This window comes from Camelus bactrianus, unplaced genomic scaffold, assembly GCF_048773025.1.
Source record: "Camelus bactrianus isolate YW-2024 breed Bactrian camel unplaced genomic scaffold, ASM4877302v1 HiC_scaffold_55, whole genome shotgun sequence".
In the NCBI taxonomy this organism is placed as follows: domain Eukaryota; kingdom Metazoa; phylum Chordata; class Mammalia; order Artiodactyla; family Camelidae; genus Camelus; species Camelus bactrianus.
In genome coordinates this window covers 381,957-401,454 of record NW_027413972.1, presented here as the reverse complement: position 1 = coordinate 401,454, position 19,498 = coordinate 381,957, and positions in this window count along the sequence as shown.

Sequence of the window (19,498 nt, the reverse complement as noted above, 5' to 3'; positions counted from 1 at the left end):
GGGAACACCTGTGACACCATGAAGCTGCGTGGAGGGCGGCCCCGAACCTCCCCCACACAGTCAGCCGTGTTCCGGAATTCTGAGTGTGGGGAGGTTCCGTCTTCTGTCTGCAGCACCCGAGATCTCCTAGGAGCCCTTCGAGAGTCTTCCCCGAGTCCCTCTCACTGCGGGCAGCCGGGGAAAAGCGGGGGTTGGGCTGGAAACGCAGGTAGCATCTAGTGCCTCCCCATGGACAGGGGAGGTAATTAGCGGACTTCCCCCTGCAAGGGAACACGTGTGACACCAGGAAGCTGCGTGGTGGGCGGCCCCGAACCTCCCCCACACAGTCAGCCGTGTTCCGGAATTCTGAGAGTGGGGAGGTTCCGTCTTCTGTCTGCAGCACCCGAGATCTCCTAGGAGCCCTTCGAGAGTCTTCCCCGAGTCCCTCCCAGTACGGGTTGCCGGGGAAATGCGGGGGTTGGGCTGGATACGCAGGTAGCATCTAGTGCCTCCCCATGGACAGGGGAGGTAATTAGCGGACTTCCCTTGGCGAGGGAACACCTGTGACACCAGGAAGCTGCGTGGAGGGCGGCCCTAAACCTCCCCCACACAGTCAGCCGTGTTCCGGAATTCTGAATGTGAGGAGTTTCCGTCTTCTGTCTGCAGCACCCGAGATCTCCTAGGAGCCCTTCGAGAGTCTTCCCCTAGTCCCTCCCAGTACGGGCTGCAGGGGAAATGCGGGGGTTGGGCTGGAAACGCAGGTAGCATCTAGTGCCTCCCCATGGACAGGGGAGGTAATAGCGGAATTCCCCTTGCGAGGGAACACCTGTGACACCAGGAAGCTGCGTGGAGGGCGGCCCTAAACCTCACCCAAACAGTCACACTTGTTCCGGAATTCTGAGAGTTGGGAGGTTCCGTCTTCTGTCTGCAGGACCCGAGATCTCCGAGGAGCCCTTCGAGAGTCTTCCCCGAGTCCCTCCCAGTACGGGCTGCCGGGGAAATGCGGGGGTTGGGCTGGATACGCAGGTAGCATCTAGTGCCTCCCCATGGACAGGGGAGGTAATTAGCGGACTTCCCCTTTCGAGGGAACACCTGAGACACCAGGAAGCTGCGTGGAGGGCGGCCCTAAACCTCCCACACACAGTCACCCGTGTTCTGGAATTCTGAGTGTGGGGAGGTTCCGTCTTCTGTCTGCAGCACCCGAGATCTCCGAGGAGCCCTTCGAGAGTCTTCCCCGAGTCCCTCCCAGTACGGGTTGCCGGGGAAATGCGGGGGTTGGGCTGGAAACGCAGGTAGCATCTAGTGCCTCCCCCTGGACAGGGGAGGTAATTAGCGGACTTCCCCCTGCCAGGGAACACGTGTGACACCAGGAAGCTGCGTCGAGGGCGGCCCCGAACCTCCCCCACACAGTCAGCCGTGTTCCGGAATTCTGAGTGTGGGGAGGTTCCGTCTTCTGTCTGCAGCACCCGGGATCTCCTAGGAGCCCTTCGAGGGTCTTACCGGAGTCCCTCGCACTGCGGGCAGCCGGGGAAAAGCGGGGGTTGGGCTGGAAACGCAGGTAGCATCTAGTGCCTCCCCATGGACAGGGGAGGTAATTAGCGGACTTCCCCCTGCAAGGGAACACGTGTGACACCAGGAAGCTGCGTGGTGGGCGGCCCCGAACCTCCCCCACACAGTCAGCCGTGTTCCGGAATTCTGAGAGTGGGGAGGTTCCGTCTTCTGTCTGCAGCACCCGAGATCTCCTAGGAGCCCTTCGAGAGTCTTCCCCGAGTCCCTCCCAGTACGGGTTGCCGGGGAAATGCGGGGGTTGGGCTGGATACGCAGGTAGCATCTAGTGCCTCCCCATGGACAGGGGAGGTAATTAGCGGACTTCCCTTGGCGAGGGAACACCTGTGACACCAGGAAGCTGCGTGGAGGGCGGCCCTAAACCTCCCCCACACAGTCAGCCGTGTTCCGGAATTCTGAATGTGAGGAGTTTCCGTCTTCTGTCTGCAGCACCCGAGATCTCCTAGGAGCCCTTCGAGAGTCTTCCCCGAGTCCCTCCCAGTACGGGCTGCCGGGGAAATGCGGGGGTTGGGCTGGAAACGCAGGTAGCATCTAGTGCCTCCCCATGGACAGGGGAGGTAATAGCGGAATTCCCCTTGCGAGGGAACACCTGTGACACCAGGAAGCTGCGTGGAGGGCGGCCCTAAACCTCACCCAAACAGTCACACTTGTTCCGGAATTCTGAGAGTTGGGAGGTTCCGTCTTCTGTCTGCAGGACCCGAGATCTCCGAGGAGCCCTTCGAGAGTCTTCCCCGAGTCCCTCCCAATACGGGCTGCCGGGGAAATGCGGGGGTTGGGCTGGATACGCAGGTAGCATCTAGTGCCTCCCCATGGACAGGGGAGGTAATTAGCGGACTTCCCCTTTCGAGGGAACACCTGAGACACCAGGAAGCTGCGTGGAGGGCGGCCCTAAACCTCCCACACACAGTCACCCGTGTTCTGGAATTCTGAGTGTGGGGAGGTTCCGTCTTCTGTCTGCAGCACCCGAGATCTCCGAGGAGCCCTTCGAGAGTCTTCCCCGAGTCCCTCCCACTACGGGTTGCCGGGGAAATGCGGGGGTTGGGCTGGAAACGCAGGTAGCATCTAGTGCCTCCCCCTGGACAGGGGAGGTAATTAGCGGACTTCCCCCTGCCAGGGAACACGTGTGACACCAGGAAGCTGCGTCGAGGGCGGCCCCGAACCTCCCCCACACAGTCAGCCGTGTTCCGGAATTCTGAGTGTGGGGAGGTTCCGTCTTCTGTCTGCAGCACCCGGGATCTCCTAGGAGCCCTTCGAGGGTCTTACCGGAGTCCCTCGCACTGCGGGCAGCCGGGGAAAAGCGGGGGTTGGGCTGGAAACGCAGGTAGCATCTAGTGCCTCCCCCTGGACTGGGGAGGTAATTAGCGGACTTCCCCCTGCAAGGGAACACGTGTGACACCAGGAAGCTGCGTGGTGGGCGGCCCCGAACCTCCCCCACACAGTCAGCCGTGTTCCGGAATTCTGAGTGTGGGGAGGTTCCGTCTTCTGTCTGCAGCACCCGAGATCTCCTAGGAGCCCTTCGAGAGTCTTCCCCGTGTCCTTCTCACTGCGGGCAGCCGGGGAAAAGCGGGGGTTGGGCTGGAAACGCAGGTAGCATCTAGTTCCTCCCCATGGACAGGGGAAGTAAGTAGCGGACATCCCCTTGCGAGGGAACACCTGTGACACCATGAAGCTGCGTGGAGGGCGGCCCCGAACCTCCCCCACACAGTCAGCCGTGTTCCGGAATTCTGAGTGTGGGGAGGTTCCGTCTTCTGTCTGCAGCACCCGAGATCTCCTAGGAGCCCTTCGAGAGTCTTCCCCGAGTCCCTCTCACTGCGGGCAGCCGGGGAAAAGCGGGGGTTGGGCTGGAAACGCAGGTAGCATCTAGTGCCTCCCCATGGACAGGGGAGGTAATTAGCGGACTTCCCCCTGCAAGGGAACACGTGTGACACCAGGAAGCTGCGTGGTGGGCGGCCCCGAACCTCCCCCACACAGTCAGCCGTGTTCCGGAATTCTGAGAGTGGGGAGGTTCCGTCTTCTGTCTGCAGCACCCGAGATCTCCTAGGAGCCCTTCGAGAGTCTTCCCCGTGTCCCTCTCACTGCGGGCAGCCGGGGAAAAGCGGGGGTTGTGCTGGAAACGCAGGTAGCATCTAGTTCCTCCCCATGGACAGGGGAAGTAAGTAGCGGACATCCCCTTGCGAGGGAACACCTGTGACACCATGAAGCTGCGTGGAGGGCGGCCCCGAACCTCCCCCACACAGTCAGCCGTGTTCCGGAATTCTGAGTGTGGGGAGGTTCCGTCTTCTGTCTGCAGCACCCGAGATCTCCTAGGAGCCCTTCGAGAGTCTTCCCCGAGTCCCTCTCACTGCGGGCAGCCGGGGAAAAGCGGGGGTTGGGCTGGAAACGCAGGTAGCATCTAGTGCCTCCCCATGGACAGGGGAGGTAATTAGCGGACTTCCCCCTGCAAGGGAACACGTGTGACACCAGGAAGCTGCGTGGTGGGCGGCCCCGAACCTCCCCCACACAGTCAGCCGAGTTCAGGAATTCTGAGTGTGGGGAGGTTCCGTCTTCTGTCTGCAGCACCCGAGATCTCCGAGGAGCCCTTCGAGAGTCTTCCCCGAGTCCCTCCCAGTACGGGTTGCCGGGGAAATGCGGGGGTTGGGCTGGAAACGCAGGTAGCATCTAGTGCCTCCCCCTGGACAGGGGAGGTAATTAGCGGACTTCCCCCTGCCAGGGAACACGTGTGACACCAGGAAGCTGCGTGGAGGGCGGCCCTAAACCTCCCCCACACAGTCAGCCGTGTTCCGGAATTCTGAATGTGAGGAGTTTCCGTCTTCTGTCTGCAGCACCCGAGATCTCCTAGGAGCCCTTCGAGAGTCTTCCCCGAGTCCCTCCCAGTACGGGCTGCCGGGGAAATGCGGGGGTTGGGCTGGAAACGCAGGTAGCATCTAGTGCCTCCCCATGGACAGGGGAGGTAATAGCGGAATTCCCCTTGCGAGGGAACACCTGTGACACCAGGAAGCTGCGTGGAGGGCGGCCCTAAACCTCACCCAAACAGTCACACTTGTTCCGGAATTCTGAGAGTTGGGAGGTTCCGTCTTCTGTCTGCAGGACCCGAGATCTCCGAGGAGCCCTTCGAGAGTCTTCCCCGAGTCCCTCCCAGTACGGGCTGCCGGGGAAATGCGGGGGTTGGTCTGGATACGCAGGTAGCATCTAGTGCCTCCCCATGGACAGGGGAGGTAATTAGCGGACTTCCCCTTTCGAGGGAACACCTGAGACACCAGGAAGCTGCGTGGAGGGCGGCCCTAAACCTCCCACACACAGTCACCCGTGTTCTGGAATTCTGAGTGTGGGGAGGTTCCGTCTTCTGTCTGCAGCACCCGAGATCTCCGAGGAGCCCTTCGAGAGTCTTCCCCGAGTCCCTCCCAGTACGGGTTGCCGGGGAAATGCGGGGGTTGGGCTGGAAACGCAGGTAGCATCTAGTGCCTCCCCCTGGACAGGGGAGGTAATTAGCGGACTTCCCCCTGCCAGGGAACACGTGTGACACCAGGAAGCTGCGTCGAGGGCGGCCCCGAACCTCCCCCACACAGTCAGCCGTGTTCCGGAATTCTGAGTGTGGGGAGGTTCCGTCTTCTGTCTGCAGCACCCGGGATCTCCTAGGAGCCCTTCGAGGGTCTTACCGGAGTCCCTCGCACTGCGGGCAACCGGGGAAAAGCGGGGGTTGGGCTGGAAACGCAGGTAGCATCTAGTGCCTCCCCCTGGACAGGGGAGGTAATTAGCGGACTTCCCCCTGCAAGGGAACACGTGTGACACCAGGAAGCTGCGTGGTGGGCGGCCCCGAACCTCCCCCACACAGTCAGCCGTGTTCCGGAATTCTGAGTGTGGGGAGGTTCCGTCTTCTGTCTGCAGCACCCGAGATCTCCTAGGAGCCCTTCGAGAGTCTTCCCCGTGTCCCTCTCACTGCGGGCAGCCGGGGAAAAGCGGGGGTTGGGCTGGAAACGCAGGTAGCATCTAGTTCCTCCCCATGGACAGGGGAAGTAAGTAGCGGACATCCCCTTGCGAGGGAACACCTGTGACACCATGAAGCTGCGTGGAGGGCGGCCCCGAACCTCCCCCACACAGTCAGCCGTGTTCCGGAATTCTGAGTGTGGGGAGGTTCCGTCTTCTGTCTGCAGCACCCGAGATCTCCTAGGAGCCCTTCGAGAGTCTTCCCCGAGTCCCTCTCACTGCGGGCAGCCGGGGAAAAGCGGGGGTTGGGCTGGAAACGCAGGTAGCATCTAGTGCCTCCCCATGGACAGGGGAGGTAATTAGCGGACTTCCCCCTGCAAGGGAACACGTGTGACACCAGGAAGCTGCGTGGTGGGCGGCCCCGAACCTCCCCCACACAGTCAGCCGTGTTCCGGAATTCTGAGAGTGGGGAGGTTCCGTCTTCTGTCTGCAGCACCCGAGATCTCCTAGGAGCCCTTCGAGAGTCTTCCCCGAGTCCCTCCCAGTACGGGTTGCCGGGGAAATGCGGGGGTTGGGCTGGAAACGCAGGTAGCATCTAGTGCCTCCCCCTGGACAGGGGAGGTAATTAGCGGACTTCCCCCTGCAAGGGAACACGTGTGACACCAGGAAGCTGCGTGGTGGGCGGCCCCGAACCTCCCCCACACAGTCAGCCGTGTTCCGGAATTCTGAGTGTGGGGAGGTTCCGTCTTCTATCTGCAGCACCCGAGATCTCCTAGGAGCCCTTCGAGAGTCTTCCCCGTGTCCCTCTCACTGCGGGCAGCCGGGGAAAAGCGGGGGTTGGGCTGGAAACGCAGGTAGCATCTAGTTCCTCCCCATGGACAGGGGAAGTAAGTAGCGGACATCCCCTTGCGAGGGAACACCTGTGACACCATGAAGCTGCGTGGAGGGCGGCCCCGAACCTCCCCCACACAGTCAGCCGTGTTCCGGAATTCTGAGTGTGGGGAGGTTCCGTCTTCTGTCTGCAGCACCCGAGATCTCCTAGGAGCCCTTCGAGAGTCTTCCCCGAGTCCCTCTCACTGCGGGCAGCCGGGGAAAAGCGGGGGTTGGGCTGGAAACGCAGGTAGCATCTAGTGCCTCCCCATGGACAGGGGAGGTAATTAGCGGACTTCCCCCTGCAAGGGAACACGTGTGACACCAGGAAGCTGCGTGGTGGGCGGCCCCGAACCTCCCCCACACAGTCAGCCGTGTTCCGGAATTCTGAGAGTGGGGAGGTTCCGTCTTCTGTCTGCAGCACCCGAGATCTCCTAGGAGCCCTTCGAGAGTATTCCCCGTGTCCCTCTCACTGCGGGCAGCCGGGGAAAAGCGGGGGTTGGGCTGGAAACGCAGGTAGCATCTAGTTCCTCCCCATGGACAGGGGAAGTAAGTAGCGGACATCCCCTTGCGAGGGAACACCTGTGACACCATGAAGCTGCGTGGAGGGCGGCCCCGAACCTCCCCCACACAGTCAGCCTTGTTCCGGAATTCTGAGTGTGGGGAGGTTCCGTCTTCTGTCTGCAGCACCCGAGATCTCCTAGGAGCCCTTCGAGAGTCTTCCCCGAGTCCCTCTCACTGCGGGCAGCCGGGGAAAAGCGGGGGTTGGGCTGGAAACGCAGGTAGCATCTAGTGCCTCCCCATGGACAGGGGAGGTAATTAGCGGACTTCCCCCTGCAAGGGAACACGTGTGACACCAGGAAGCTGTGTGGTGGGCGGCCCCGAACCTCCCCCACACAGTCAGCCGAGTTCAGGAATTCTGAGTGTGGGGAGGTTCCGTCTTCTGTCTGCAGCACCCGAGATCTCCGAGGAGCCCTTCGAGAGTCTTCCCCGAGTCCCTTCCAGTACGGGTTGCCGGGGAAATGCGGGGGTTGGGCTGGATACGCAGGTAGCATCTAGTGCCTCCCCATGGACAGGGGAGGTAATTAGCGGACTTCCCTTGGCGAGGGAACACCTGTGACACCAGGAAGCTGCGTGGAGGGCGGCCCTAAACCTCCCCCACACAGTCAGCCGTGTTCCGGAATTCTGAATGTGAGGAGTTTCCGTCTTCTGTCTGCAGCACCCGAGATCTCCTAGGAGCCCTTCGAGAGTCTTCCCCGAGTCCCTCCCAGTACGGGCTGCCGGGGAAATGCGGGGGTTGGGCTGGATACGCAGGTAGCATCTAGTGCCTCCCCATGGACAGGGGAGGTAATTAGCGGACTTCCCCTTTCGAGGGAACACCTGAGACACCAGGAAGCTGCGTGGAGGGCGGCCCTAAACCTCCCCCACACAGTCAGCCGTGTTCCGGAATTCTGAATGTGAGGAGTTTCCGTCTTCTGTCTGCAGCACCCGAGATCTCCTAGGAGCCCTTCGAGAGTCTTCCCCGTGTCCCTCTCACTGCGGGCAGCCGGGGAAAAGCGGGGGTTGGGCTGGAAACGCAGGTAGCATCTAGTTCCTCCCCATGGACAGGGGAAGTAAGTAGCGGACATCCCCTTGCGAGGGAACACCTGTGACACCATGAAGCTGCGTGGAGGGCGGCCCCGAACCTCCCCCACACAGTCAGCCGTGTTCCGGAATTCTGAGTGTGGGGAGGTTCCGTCTTCTGTCTGCAGCACCCGAGATCTCCTAGGAGCCCTTCGAGGGTCTTCCCCGAGTCCCTCTCACTGCGGGCAGCCGGGGAAAAGCGGGGGTTGGGCTGGAAACGCAGGTAGCATCTAGTGCCTCCCCATGGACAGGGGAGGTAATTAGCGGACTTCCCCCTGCAAGGGAACACGTGTGACACCAGGAAGCTGTGTGGTGGGCGGCCCCGAACCTCCCCCACACAGTCAGCCGAGTTCAGGAATTCTGAGTGTGGGGAGGTTCCGTCTTCTGTCTGCAGCACCCGAGATCTCCGAGGAGCCCTTCGAGAGTCTTCCCCGAGTCCCTCCCAGTACGGGTTGCCGGGGAAATGCGGGGGTTGGGCTGGATACGCAGGTAGCATCTAGTGCCTCCCCATGGACAGGGGAGGTAATTAGCGGACTTCCCTTGGCGAGGGAACACCTGTGACACCAGGAAGCTGCGTGGAGGGCGGCCCTAAACCTCCCCCACACAGTCAGCCGTGTTCCGGAATTCTGAATGTGAGGAGTTTCCGTCTTCTGTCTGCAGCACCCGAGATCTCCTAGGAGCCCTTCGAGAGTCTTCCCCGAGTCCCTCCCAGTACGGGCTGCCGGGGAAATGCGGGGGTTGGGCTGGAAACGCAGGTAGCATCTAGTGCCTCCCCATGGACAGGGGAGGTAATAGCGGAATTCCCCTTGCGAGGGAACACGTGTGACACCAGGAAGCTGCGTGGAGGGCGGCCCTAAACCTCACCCAAACAGTCACACTTGTTCCGGAATTCTGAGAGTTGGGAGGTTCCGTCTTCTGTCTGCAGGACCCGAGATCTCCGAGGAGCCCTTCGAGAGTCTTCCCCGAGTCCCTCCCATTACGGGCTGCCGGGGAAATGCGGGGGTTGGGCTGGATACGCAGGTAGCATCTAGTGCCTCCCCATGGACAGGGGAGGTAATTAGCGGACTTCCCCTTTCGAGGGAACACCTGAGACACCAGGAAGCTGCGTGGAGGGCGGCCCTAAACCTCCCCCACACAGTCAGCCGTGTTCCGGAATTCTGAATGTGAGGAGTTTCCGTCTTCTGTCTGCAGCACCCGAGATCTCCGAGGAGCCCTTCGAGAGTCTTCCCCGAGTCCCTCCCAGTACGGGTTGCCGGGGAAATGCGGGGGTTGGGCTGGAAACGCAGGTAGCATCTAGTTCCTCCCCATGGACAGGGGAGGTAATTAGCGGACTTCCCCTTGCGAGGGAACACCTGTGACACCATGAAGCTGCGTGGAGGGCGGCCCCGAACCTCCCCCACACAGTCAGCCGTGTTCCGGAATTCTGAGTGTGGGGAGGTTCCGTCTTCTGTCTGCAGCACCCGAGATCTCCTAGGAGCCCTTCGAGAGTCTTCCCCGAGTCCCTCTCACTGCGGGCAGCCGGGGAAAAGCGGGGGTTGGGCTGGAAACGCAGGTAGCATCTAGTGCCTCCCCATGGACAGGGGAGGTAATTAGCGGACTTCCCCCTGCAAGGGAACACGTGTGACACCAGGAAGCTGCGTGGTGGGCGGCCCCGAACCTCCCCCACACAGTCAGCCGTGTTCCGGAATTCTGAGAGTGGGGAGGTTCCGTCTTCTGTCTGCAGCACCCGAGATCTCCTAGGAGCCCTTCGAGAGTCTTCCCCGTGTCCCTCTCACTGCGGGCAGCCGGGGAAAAGCGGGGGTTGGGCTGGAAACGCAGGTAGCATCTAGTTCCTCCCCATGGACAGGGGAAGTAAGTAGCGGACATCCCCTTGCGAGGGAACACCTGTGACACCATGAAGCTGCGTGGAGGGCGGCCCCGAACCTCCCCCACACAGTCAGCCGTGTTCCGGAATTCTGAGTGTGGGGAGGTTCCGTCTTCTGTCTGCAGCACCCGAGATCTCCTAGGAGCCCTTCGAGAGTCTTCCCCGAGTCCCTCTCACTGCGGGCAGCCGGGGAAAAGCGGGGGTTGGGCTGGAAACGCAGGTAGAATCTAGTGCCTCCCCATGGACAGGGGAGGTAATTAGCGGACTTCCCCCTGCAAGGGAACACGTGTGACACCAGGAAGCTGTGTGGTGGGCGGCCCCGAACCTCCCCCACACAGTCAGCCGAGTTCAGGAATTCTGAGTGTGTGGAGGTTCCGTCCTCTGTCTGCAGCACCCGAGATCTCCGAGGAGCCCTTCGAGAGTCTTCCCCGAGTCCCTCCCAGTACGGGTTGCCGGGGAAATGCGGGGGTTGGGCTGGATACGCAGGTAGCATCTAGTGCCTCCCCATGGACAGGGGAGGTAATTAGCGGACTTCCCTTGGCGAGGGAACACCTGTGACACCAGGAAGCTGCGTGGAGGGCGGCCCTAAACCTCCCCCACACAGTCAGCCGTGTTCCGGAATTCTGAATGTGAGGAGTTTCCGTCTTCTGTCTGCAGCACCCGAGATCTCCTAGGAGCCCTTCGAGAGTCTTCCCCGAGTCCCTCCCAGTACGGGCTGCCGGGGAAATGCGGGGGTTGGGCTGGAAACGCAGGTAGCATCTAGTGCCTCCCCATGGACAGGGGAGGTAATAGCGGAATTCCCCTTGCGAGGGAACACGTGTGACACCAGGAAGCTGCGTGGAGTGCGGCCCTAAACCTCACCCAAACAGTCACACTTGTTCCGGAATTCTGAGAGTTGGGAGGTTCCGTCTTCTGTCTGCAGGACCCGAGATCTCCGAGGAGCCCTTCGAGAGTCTTCCCCGAGTCCCTCCCAGTACGGGCTGCCGGGGAAATGCGGGGGTTGGGCTGGATACGCAGGTAGCATCTAGTGCCTCCCCATGGACAGGGGAGGTAATTAGCGGACTTCCCCTTTCGAGGGAACACCTGAGACACCAGGAAGCTGCGTGGAGGGCGGCCCTAAACCTCCCACACACAGTCACCCGTGTTCTGGAATTCTGAGTGTGGGGAGGTTCCGTCTTCTGTCTGCAGCACCCGAGATCTCCGAGGAGCCCTTCGAGAGTCTTCCCCGAGTCCCTCCCAGTACGGGTTGCCGGGGAAATGCGGGGGTTGGGCTGGAAACGCAGGTAGCATCTAGTGCCTCCCCCTGGACAGGGGAGGTAATTAGCGGACTTCCCCCTGCCAGGGAACACGTGTGACACCAGGAAGCTGCGTCGAGGGCGGCCCCGAACCTCCCCCACACAGTCAGCCGTGTTCCGGAATTCTGAGTGTGGGGAGGTTCCGTCTTCTGTCTGCAGCACCCGGGATCCCCTAGGAGCCCTTCGAGGGTCTTACCGGAGTCCCTCGCACTGCGGGCAGCCGGGGAAAAGCGGGGGTTGGGCTGGAAACGCAGGTAGCATCTAGTGCCTCCCCCTGGACAGGGGAGGTAATTAGCGGACTTCCCCCTGCAAGGGAACACGTGTGACACCAGGAAGCTGCGTGGTGGGCGGCCCCGAACCTCCCCCACACAGTCAGCCGTGTTCCGGAATTCTGAGTGTGGGGAGGTTCCGTCTTCTGTCTGCAGCACCCGAGATCTCCTAGGAGCCCTTCGAGAGTCTTCCCCGTGTCCCTCTCACTGCGGGCAGCCGGGGAAAAGCGGGGGTTGGGCTGGAAACGCAGGTAGCATCTAGTTCCTCCCCATGGACAGGGGAAGTAAGTAGCGGACATCCCCTTGCGAGGGAACACCTGTGACACCATGAAGCTGCGTGGAGGGCGGCCCCGAACCTCCCCCACACAGTCAGCCGTGTTCCGGAATTCTGAGTGTGGGGAGGTTCCGTCTTCTGTCTGCAGCACCCGAGATCTCCTAGGAGCCCTTCGAGAGTCTTCCCCGAGTCCCTCTCACTGCGGGCAGCCGGGGAAAAGCGGGGGTTGGGCTGGAAACGCAGGTAGCATCTAGTGCCTCCCCATGGACAGGGGAGGTAATTAGCGGACTTCCCCCTGCAAGGGAACACGTGTGACACCAGGAAGCTGCGTGGTGGGCGGCCCCGAACCTCCCCCACACAGTCAGCCTAGTTCAGGAATTCTGAGTGTGGGGAGGTTCCGTCTTCTGTCTGCAGCACCCGAGATCTCCGAGGAGCCCTTCGAGAGTCTTCCCCGAGTCCCTCCCAGTACGGGTTGCCGGGGAAATGCGGGGGTTGGGCTGGAAACGCAGGTAGCATCTAGTGCCTCCCCATGGACAGGGGAGGTAATTAGCGGACTTCCCCTTTCGAGGGAACACCTGAGACACCAGGAAGCTGCGTGGAGGGCGGCCCTAAACCTCCCCCACACAGTCAGCCGTGTTCCGGAATTCTGAATGTGAGGAGTTTCCGTCTTCTGTCTGCAGCACCCGAGATCTCCTAGGAGCCCTTCGAGAGTCTTCCCCGTGTCCCTCTCACTGCGGGCAGCCGGGGAAAAGCGGGGGTTGGGCTGGAAACGCAGGTAGCATCTAGTTCCTACCCATGGACAGGGGAAGTAAGTAGCGGACATCCCCTTGCGAGGGAACACCTGTGACACCATGAAGCTGCGTGGAGGGCGGCCCCGAACCTCCCCCACACAGTCAGCCGTGTTCCGGAATTCTGAGTGTGGGGAGGTTCCGTCTTCTGTCTGCAGCACCCGAGATCTCCTAGGAGCCCTTCGAGAGTCTTCCCCGAGTCCCTCTCACTGCGGGCAGCCGGGGAAAAGCGGGGGTTGGGCTGGAAACGCAGGTAGCATCTAGTGCCTCCCCATGGACAGGGGAGGTAATTAGCGGACTTCCCCCTGCAAGGGAACACGTGTGACACCAGGAAGCTGCGTGGTGGGCGGCCCCGAACCTCCCCCACACAGTCAGCCGTGTTCCGGAATTCTGAGAGTGGGGAGGTTCCGTCTTCTGTCTGCAGCACCCGAGATCTCCTAGGAGCCCTTCGAGAGTCTTCCCCGTGTCCCTCTCACTCCGGGCAGCCGGGGAAAAGCGGGGGTTGGGCTGGAAACGCAGGTAGCATCTAGTTACTCCCCATGGACAGGGGAAGTAAGTAGCGGACATCCCCTTGCGAGGGAACACCTGTGACACCATGAAGCTGCGTGGAGGGCGGCCCCGAACCTCCCCCACACAGTCAGCCGTGTTCCGGAATTCTGAGTGTGGGGAGGTTCCGTCTTCTGTCTGCAGCACCCGAGATCTCCTAGGAGCCCTTCGAGAGTCTTCCCCGAGTCCCTCTCACTGCGGGCAGCCGGGGAAAAGCGGGGGTTGGGCTGGAAACGCTGGTAGCATCTAGTGCCTCCCCATGGACAGGGGAGGTAATTAGCGGACTTCCCCCTGCAAGGGAACACGTGTGACACCAGGAAGCTGTGTGGTGGGCGGCCCCGAACCTCCCCCACACAGTCAGCCGAGTTCAGGAATTCTGAGTGTGGGGAGGTTCCGTCTTCTGTCTGCAGCACCCGAGATCTCCGAGGAGCCCTTCGAGAGTCTTCCCCGAGTCCCTCCCAGTACGGGTTGCCGGGGAAATGCGGGGGTTGGGCTGGATACGCAGGTAGCATCTAGTGCCTCCCCATGGACAGGGGAGGTAATTAGCGGACTTCCCTTGGCGAGGGAACACCTGTGACACCAGGAAGCTGCGTGGAGGGCGGCCCTAAACCTCCCCCACACAGTCAGCCGTGTTCCGGAATTCTGAATGTGAGGAGTTTCCGTCTTCTGTCTGCAGCACCCGAGATCTCCTAGGAGCCCTTCGAGAGTCTTCCCCGAGTCCCTCCCAGTACGGGCTGCCGGGGAAATGCGGGGGTTGGGCTGGAAACGCAGGTAGCATCTAGTGCCTCCCCATGGACAGGGGAGGTAATAGCGGAATTCCCCTTGCGAGGGAACACGTGTGACACCAGGAAGCTGCGTGGAGGGCGGCCCTAAACCTCACCCAAACAGTCACACTTGTTCCGGAATTCTGAGAGTTGGGAGGTTCCGTCTTCTGTCTGCAGGACCCGAGATCTCCGAGGAGCCCTTCGAGAGTCTTCCCCGAGTCCCTCCCAGTACGGGCTGCCGGGGAAATGCGGGGGTTGGGCTGGATACGCAGGTAGCATCTAGTGCCTCCCCATGGACAGGGGAGGTAATTAGCGGACTTCCCCTTTCGAGGGAACACCTGAGACACCAGGAAGCTGCGTGGAGGGCGGCCCTAAACCTCCCACACACAGTCACCCGTGTTCTGGAATTCTGAGTGTGGGGAGGTTCCGTCTTCTGTCTGCAGCACCCGAGATCTCCGAGGAGCCCTTCGAGAGTCTTCCCCGAGTCCCTCCCAGTACGGGTTGCCGGGGAAATGCGGGGGTTGGGCTGGAAACGCAGGTAGCATCTAGTGCCTCCCCCTGGACAGGGGAGGTAATTAGCGGACTTCCCCCTGCCAGGGAACACGTGTGACACCAGGAAGCTGCGTCGAGGGCTGCCCCGAACCTCCCCCACACAGTCAGCCGTGTTCCGGAATTCTGAGTGTGGGGAGGTTCCGTCTTCTGTCTGCAGCACCCGGGATCCCCTAGGAGCCCTTCGAGGGTCTTACCGGAGTCCCTCGCACTGCGGGCAGCCGGGGAAAAGCGGGGGTTGGGCTGGAAACGCAGGTAGCATCTAGTGCCTCCCCCTGGACAGGGGAGGTAATTAGCGGACTTCCCCCTGCAAGGGAACACGTGTGACACCAGGAAGCTGCGTGGTGGGCGGCCCCGAACCTCCCCCACACAGTCAGACGTGTTCCGGAATTCTGAGTGTGGGGAGGTTCCGTCTTCTGTCTGCAGCACCCGAGATCTCCTAGGAGCCCTTCGAGAGTCTTCCCCGTGTCCCTCTCACTGCGGGCAGCCGGGGAAAAGCGGGGGTTGGGCTGGAAACGCAGGTAGCATCTAGTTCCTCCCCATGGACAGGGGAAGTAAGTAGCGGACATCCCCTTGCGAGGGAACACCTGTGACACCATGAAGCTGCGTGGAGGGCGGCCCCGAACCTCCCCCACACAGTCAGCCGTGTTCCGGAATTCTGAGTGTGGGGAGGTTCCGTCTTCTGTCTGCAGCACCCGAGATCTCCTAGGAGCCCTTCGAGAGTCTTCCCCGAGTCCCTCTCACTGCGGGCAGCCGGGGAAAAGCGGGGGTTGGGCTGGAAACGCAGGTAGCATCCAGTGCCTCCCCATGGACAGGGGAGGTAATTAGCGGACTTCCCCCTGCAAGGGAACACGTGTGACACCAGGAAGCTGCGTGGTGGGCGGCCCCGAACCTCCCCCACACAGTCAGCCGAGTTCAGGAATTCTGAGTGTGGGGAGGTTCCGTCTTCTGTCTGCAGCACCCGAGATCTCCGAGGAGCCCTTCGAGAGTCTTCCCCGAGTCCCTCCCAGTACGGGTTGCCGGGGAAATGCGGGGGTTGGGCTGGAAACGCAGGTAGCATCTAGTGCCTCCCCCTGGACAGGGGAGGTAATTAGCGGACTTCCCCCTGCCAGGGAACACGTGTGACACCAGGAAGCTGCGTGGAGGGCGGCCCCGAACCTCCCCCACACAGTCAGCCGTGTTCCGGAATTCTGAGTGTGGGGAGGTTCCGTCTTCTGTCTGCAGCACCCGAGATCTCCTAGGAGCACTTCGAGAGTCTTCCCCGAGTCCCTCTCACTGCGGGCAGCCGGGGAAAAGCGGGGGTTGGGCTGGAAACGCAGGTAGCATCTAGTTCCTCCCCATGGACAGGGGAGGTAAGTAGCGGACTTCCCCTTGCGAGGGAACACCTGTGACACCAGGAAGCTGCGTGGAGGGCGGCCCCGAACCTCCCCCACACAGTCACCCGTGTTCCGGAATTCTGAGTGTGGGGAGGTTCCGTCTTCTGTCTGCAGCACCCGGGATCTCCTAGGAGCCCTTCGAGGGTCTTACCGGAGTCCCTCGCACTGCGGGCAGCCGGGGAAAAGCGGGGGTTGGGCTGGAAACGCAGGTAGCATCTAGTGCCTCCCCCTGGACAGGGGAGGTAATTAGCGGACTTCCCCCTGCAAGGGAACACGTGTGACACCAGGAAGCTGCGTGGTGGGCGGCCCCGAACCTCCCCCACACAGTCAGCCGTGTTCCGGAATTCTGAGTGTGGGGAGGTTCCGTCTTCTGTCTGCAGCACCCGAGATCTCCTAGGAGCCCTTCGAGAGTCTTCCCCGTGTCCCTCTCACTGCGGGCAGCCGGGGAAAAGCGGGGGTTGGGCTGGAAACGCAGGTAGCATCTAGTTCCTCCCCATGGACAGGGGAAGTAAGTAGCGGACATCCCCTTGCGAGGGAACACCTGTGACACCATGAAGCTGCGTGGAGGGCGGCCCCGAACCTCCCCCACACAGTCAGCCGTGTTCCGGAATTCTGAGTGTGGGGAGGTTCCGTCTTCTGTCTGCAGCACCCGAGATCTCCTAGGAGCCCTTCGAGAGTCTTCCCCGACTCCCTCTCACTGCGGGCAGCCGGGGAAAAGCGGGGGTTGGGCTGGAAACGCAGGTAGCATCTAGTGCCTCCCCATGGACAGGGGAGGTAATTAGCGGACTTCCCCCTGCAAGGGAACACGTGTGACACCAGGAAGCTGCGTGGTGGGCGGCCCCGAACCTCCCCCACACAGTCAGCCGAGTTCAGGAATTCTGAGTGTGGGGAGGTTCCGTCTTCTGTCTGCAGCACCCAAGATCTCCGAGGAGCCCTTCGAGAGTCTTCCCCGAGTCCCTCCCAGTACGGGTTGCCGGGGAAATGCGGGGGTTGGGCTGGAAACGCAGGTAGCATCTAGTGCCTCCCCCTGGACAGGGGAGGTAATTAGCGGACTTCCCCCTGCCAGGGAACACATGTGACACCAGGAAGCTGCGTGGAGGGCGGCCCCGAACCTCCCCCACACAGTCAGCCGTGTTGCGGAATTCTGAGTGTGGGGAGGTTCCGTCTTCTGTCTGCAGCACCCGAGATCTCCTAGGAGCACTTCGAGAGTCTTCCCCGAGTCCCTCTCACTGCGGGCAGCCGGGGAAAAGCGGGGGTTGGGCTGGAAACGCAGGTAGCATCTAGTTCCTCCCCATGGACAGGGGAGGTAAGTAGCGGACTTCCCCTTGCGAGGGAACACCTGTGACACCAGGAAGCTGCGTGGAGGGCGGCCCCGAACCTCCCCCACACAGTCACCCGTGTTCCGGAATTCTGAGTGTGGGGAGGTTCCGTCTTCTGTCTGCAGCACCCGGGATCTCCTAGGAGCCCTTCGAGGGTCTTACCGGAGTCCCTCGCACTGCGGGCAGCCGGGGAAAAGCGGGGGTTGGGCTGGAAACGCAGGTAGCATCTAGTGCCTCCCCCTGGACAGGGGAGGTAATTAGCGTACTTCCCCCTGCAAGGGAACACGTGTGACACCAGGAAGCTGCGTGGTGGGCGGCCCCGAACCTCCCCCACACAGTCAGCCGTGTTCCGGAATTCTGAGAGTGGGGAGGTTCCGTCTTCTGTCTGCAGCACCCGAGATCTCCTAGGAGCCCTTCGAGAGTCTTCCCCGTGTCCCTCTCACTGCGGGCAGCCGGGGAAAAGCGGGGGTTGGGCTGGAAACGCAGGTAGCATCTAGTTCCTCCCCATGGACAGGGGAAGTAAGTAGCGGACATCCCCTTGCGAGGGAACACCTGTGACACCATGAAGCTGCGTGGAGGGCGGCCCCGAACCTCCCCCACACAGTCAGCCGTGTTCCGGAATTCTGAGTGTGGGGAGGTTCCGTCTTCTGTCTGCAGCACCCGAGATCTCCTAGGAGCCCTTCGAGAGTCTTCCCCGAGTCCCTCTCACTGCGGGCAGCCGGGGAAAAGCGGGGGTTGGGCTGGAAACGCAGGTAGCATCTAGTGCCTCCCCATGGACAGGGGAGGTAATTAGCGGACTTCCCCCTGCAAGGGAACACGTGTGACACCAGGAAGCTGCGTGGTGGGCGGCCCCGAACCTCCCCCACACAGTCAGCCGTGTTCCGGAATTCTGAGTGTGGGGAGGTTCCGTCTTCTGTCTGCAGCACCCGAGATCTCCTAGGAGCCCTTCGAGAGTCTTCCCCGTGTCCCTCTCTCTGCGGGCAGCCGGGGAAAAGCGGGGGTTGGGCTGGAAACGCAGGTAGCATCTAGTTCCTCCCCATGGACAGGGGAAGTAAGTAGCGGACATCCCCTTGCGAGGGAACACCTGTGACACCATGAAGCTGCGTGGAGGGCGGCCCCGAACCTCCCCCACACAGTCAGCCGTGTTCCGGAATTCTGAGTGTGGGGAGGTTCCGTCTTCTGTCTGCAGCACCCGAGATCTCCTAGGAGCCCTTCGAGAGTCTTCCCCGAGTCCCTCTCACTGCGGGCAGCCGGGGAAAAGCGGGGGTTGGGCTGGAAACGCAGGTAGCATCTAGTGCCTCCCCATGGACAGGGGAGGTAATTAGCGGACTTCCCCCTGCAAGGGAACACGTGTGACACCAGGAAGCTGCGTGGTGGGCGGCCCCGAACCTCCCCCACACAGTCAGCCGAGTTCAGGAATTCTGAGTGTGGGGAGGTTCCGTCTTCTGTCTGCAGCACCCGAGATCTCCGAGGAGCCCTTCGAGAGTCTTCCCCGAGTCCCTCCCAGTACGGGTTGCCGGGGAAATGCGGGGGTTGGGCTGGAAACGCAGGTAGCATCTAGTGCCTCCCCCTGGACAGGGGAGGTAATTAGCGGACTTCCCCCTGCCAGGGAACACGTGTGACACCAGGAAGCTGCGTGGAGGGCGGCCCCGAACCTCCCCCACACAGTCAGCCGTGTTGCGGAATTCTGAGTGTGGGGAGGTTCCGTCTTCTGTCTGCAGCACCCGAGATCTCCTAGGAGCACTTCGAGAGTCTTCCCCGAGTCCCTCTCACTGCGGGCAGCCGGGGAAAAGCGGGGGTTGGGCTGGAAACGCAGGTAGCATCTAGTTCCTCCCCATGGACAGGGGAGGTAAGTAGCGGACTTCCCCTTGCGAGGGAACACCTGTGACACCAGGAAGCTGCGTGGAGGGCGGCCCCGAACCTCCCCCACACAGTCACCCGTGTTCCGGAATTCTGAGTGTGGGGAGGTTCCGTCTTCTGTCTGCAGCACCCGGGATCTCCTAGGAGCCCTTCGAGGGTCTTACCGGAGTCCCTCGCACTGCGGGCAGCCGGGGAAAAGCGGGGGTTGGGCTGGAAACGCAGGTAGCATCTAGTGCCTCCCCCTGGACAGGGGAGGTAATTAGCGGACTTCCCCCTGCAAGGGAACACGTGTGACACCAGGAAGCTGCGTGGTGGGCGGCCCCGAACCTCCCCCACACAGTCAGCCGTGTTCCGGAATTCTGAGAGTGGGGAGGTTCCGTCTTCTGTCTGCAGCACCCGAGATCTCCTAGGAGCCCTTCGAGAGTCTTCCCCGTGTCCCTCTCACTGCGGGCAGCCGGGGAAAAGCGGGGGTTGGGCTGGAAACGCAGGTAGCATCTAGTTCCTCCCCATGGACAGGGGAAGTAAGTAGCGGACATCCCCTTGCGAGGGAACACCTGTGACACCATGAAGCTGCGTGGAGGGCGGCCCCGAACCTCCCCCACACAGTCAGCCGTGTTCCGGAATTCTGAGTG